The sequence below is a fragment of the Octodon degus genome, unplaced genomic scaffold, assembly GCF_000260255.1.
Source record: "Octodon degus isolate 3935 unplaced genomic scaffold, OctDeg1.0 scaffold00004, whole genome shotgun sequence".
Lineage (NCBI taxonomy): Eukaryota > Metazoa > Chordata > Mammalia > Rodentia > Octodontidae > Octodon > Octodon degus.
Window position 1 is genome coordinate 1,308,389 of NW_004524580.1, and position 3,865 is coordinate 1,312,253.

Consider the following 3,865-nt stretch of genomic DNA (forward strand, 5'->3'; position numbering starts at 1 on the left):
AAATAGGGCTAGCTTTCTTTGATGAAAAACATTGAACTAAAGGGCAACTTTGGAAACCTACTTTGATAGAACAGACTCACCTTCTTGTGCAAAAGTATCATAATCCTCACCTTCCTGTGCATGCTCAGGGGTAATGAACTTACTATTGTAACTTCACATCCTGGAAGGTCAAAATAACATGGGAAAATGGATTCATGGAGCTTAGGGTTTGCAATATAAACTCCTGTTCTGTGCTCACTGGATTTTAGAGTCTCTACCCATGATCATTTATAAAGTAGTAGATGTTAATCTCCACAGGCCAGGGAGATAGCTCAGTAGAATAGGTACTTGCAAGGTCCTGAGTTCAATCCCCAGTACTGAAAAAAGAAAGAAAGAAAGAAGAAAGAAAGAAAGAAGAAAGAAAGAAAGAAAGAAAGAAGAAAGAAAGAAAGAAAGAAAGAAAGAAAGAAAGAAAGAAAGAAAAGAAATTTGATTCTAGGGGACAGAGAGATTTCTCAGTAGAATAAGCACTTCCCTGGCAAGCATAAGGGCCTGAGTTCAATCCCTGGTTCCATAAAAAAAAAAAAAAAAAGAATGAGTATCTCCACAGAATATCATCTATTCCCATTCACTTTCCAAAGTCAGTTCATGTGTTTTCCTCATCACTGATGGCTTTGGGCATGCTGGTTCTCTTCTCACATCCCAAGCTCTGATGTCTTGGATTTCTTGGGGCTTCAGCCTTGTTTTGTCATCTGCAGTTTCACTAGCAGATGGCTTTTCATCAGCTCCTTGCTGTCATGTGTGTGTCAGCTTCCATGTTACTGAAATTCCACACACAGACATGCATACTCATGCACCACCCTCATTCTCTGCCATTTACTTGAAATATTTTTTTTACACATGCCGGCCACCCCTGCTGCCATGAGCAGATCCCTTCCGACAGCCCTTGCTGAGCAGTCCAGGACTCCTCTCCTGCCTCTGCCCCAGCTGCGGAAAGTTAAGTTTGAAGAGGGGGGACAAGGGGAACATGGACATGAAGAAGAGGATCCACCTGGAGCTGAGGAACCAGACCCCAGGAGCTGTTCCAGAACTTGTCTTGGACAATTGCAAATCACATGATGGAAAAATTGAGGGCTTAATAGCTGAATTTGCAAACCTAGAGTTCCTCAGTTTAATAAATGTGTGCTTGCTTTCAGTTTCAAATCTCCCCACATTACCTAAATTGAAAAAGCTTGAGCTCAGTGACAATAAAATCTTTGCAGGTCTGAACATGTTAGCAGAAAAATTTCCAAATCTCACACACCTAAACTGAAGTGGATATAAATGGAAAGATATCAGCGCCTTGGAGCCTTTGAAAAAATTGGATTGTCTGAAAAGCCTGGATCTGTTTAATTGTGAGGTTACCAACCTGAATGACTACCAAGAGAGTGTCTTCACTCTTGCCCCAACTAAGCTACCTGGACGGCTATGATAGAGAGGACCGGGAAGCCCCAGATTCAGATGCAGAGGTGGATGGTGTAGAAGAAGAGGAGGAGAATGAAGAAGGAGAAGATGAGGAGGATGAGGAAGATGAGGATGGTGAGAAGGAGGACTTTGATGAAGAAGAGGATGAGGATGAGGATGAGGATGAAGACGTGGATGGGGATGAAGATGAAATTGAAGTGTGTGAGGAAGAAGAATTTGGACATGATGGAAAAATTGATCAAGAGGAGGAAGAGGAAGATGAAGATGAGGATGAAGAGGATGAAGAAAGTGGAAAAGGTGAGAAGAGGAAGAGAGAAACAGATGATGAAGGAGAAGATGATTAAGACCCCAGATAACCTGCAAAATCAGAACTGTTCAGTATTGGTTGGACTGCTCATGGATTTGGCAACTGTTTAAAAAAAAAAAGTAACTGTGATAGAAACCCCAAGACACCCACCCACCCAAAGAGCCAAAGAATAGTTCCTGTGACATTCCACCTTCCTCCATTTAGTCCCTCTTGGTAATCCACCACCAAGCTTGGGTACTTTGCCCCAGCAAAATTGTAAGCATTGTTAGATTTTTGTGTAAGACTTGCTATTGCATGGATAGCTGTGATTGGTGAGTAAATCATCTATGGCTACCAGTTACATTGAGATTGTAATAGCATTTTTACTTTCTGTACAACAAAAAAGCTTTGTAAATAAAATCTTAACATTTAAGGAAAAAACAAAGGTGAGTGTTGATTATGATGGCATTTCCCAAGTAGAACTGTGCTGTAAGAAAGAGGAAAAATGGTCAAAATTACCTTACATTCAGACTTTCTTTGCACTAAAGAAATAATCCTTACTTGTGTTCAAATGTAAATGTGCACCACAGGAATGCAAGACTCCTCTAGTCTTAAGGCCCTTAAGATGTCCACTGTCACTGAGCCTGGGGCTATCCTTCCCCCACTTTGGAGCCTGAAGATGAGTTTCTTAAGCAACCTTAATTAAAGCCTTGCCCACTATTACTGAGTCTGAGGCTTTCCCTACTCACCCTTTGAATCTTGAGGGGGAATTTCTAGGTCAGCCATCAGTGAAATCTGAAGAGTGTTGTATCTCTCCATAGTCAATTTTCTTCAAGCTCCTCAAGGATTGTATCCCTGACAGGAAGTAAATGGGGAGTTTAGAACTACTCATATTCATATACCCCTTTCTCTCAGTAACCTAAAACAGATCAAATAAGATCTATGAGAGTTTTCAGATGATACTGATAAATACACAGGTTTTCAGAGTACTAAGATCTACAAACTAGATTGAGGGGATGAAATTGCTTAAGGCATTGACTTTACAGAGACAGTGGGTACAGACTTTAATGTGTTGCTAGACAAAGAGCTGTCACCGGACACCAACCTGCCAAATATATACATAAACTGGATATGGTGGTTGAACAGTTCTTCCCATCCAGAGAAAGGGCTACCCTTGACCTCAGCTTTCTGTCTTTTATCTTTATTTCTCTACCCTCTCAGCATCCTTCCTCCTGGTCACACATCCTTCCTCCTTGGTCACACATCCTGAACTTTGAAAGCTGCATGGGCTACAGCAAACAGTAATGGCTAAAGATGTAGCTCAGTTACAGAGTCCTAACTCAGCACGTGTAGGGCCCTGGGTTTGATCCCTAACACTGTCCCCTGCCTCCAGAAGAAATAAAGATAACTGAGGTATCACTGGGTGGTAAGGTTAGGAATGGTTTGCGTTTGCCCGTTTCTCTCATTTAATAAACACGCAACCAATTTTGTGACAAAAATGGAAAAGTTATCATTGACTAGAAAAGAAGTTCTCTATTTCATTCAAAACCATTCTTGGACTTCAGAAAAAAAAACTGAGACTTTGTATTTCAGATAAAAATAAAGCAATTGATCAGGAAATATATTGCTCACAGTTTGGACCCTTTCCGTGCTCGCAACTCCCTCAACTCCTTTAGAAGGGTGCATTATGTAAGACAAAGCAATTTCCCTGTATGAAAAAAACTTTCACTTCTGATTCACAAGCATCTCTCTGATCTTTTGAATACTTTAAATCAATAAAAGTAGATATGGCACACATCCGTATAAGTGCTATGCTGCTTAACTATGATGACACACACTAATACTCACATAAGACTTAATTTTCTGTGTATCAACTTGTACATTTTATGAAGGTAATTTTATCCTCTGGTATTATTATTTTCAGGACACATAAGCTACAGAGTGAAGAGGTAGACAAAGTACAAAGACAGAATCACTTTGGAAAAGTAAGATCTAACTGCTGTGCTTTAGTTCATAGTTCACCAAGGTAAAATTTTACACAATACTACAAGACAAAAAAAAGTAGAAATTCTTTATGTGATAAAAGTATGCTTCTGCCCAAAGAGTTAACATTTATTCAACAAATAAATGAGTGCT

General features: G+C 40.0%; 1 pseudogene; it reads left to right on the forward strand.

Annotated features, from left to right (window-relative positions):
• Window positions 1-965: 965 nt before the first annotated feature.
• On the forward strand, window positions 966-1,821 carry LOC101585095 (annotated as a pseudogene).
• Window positions 1,822-3,865: the final 2,044 nt, after the last annotated feature.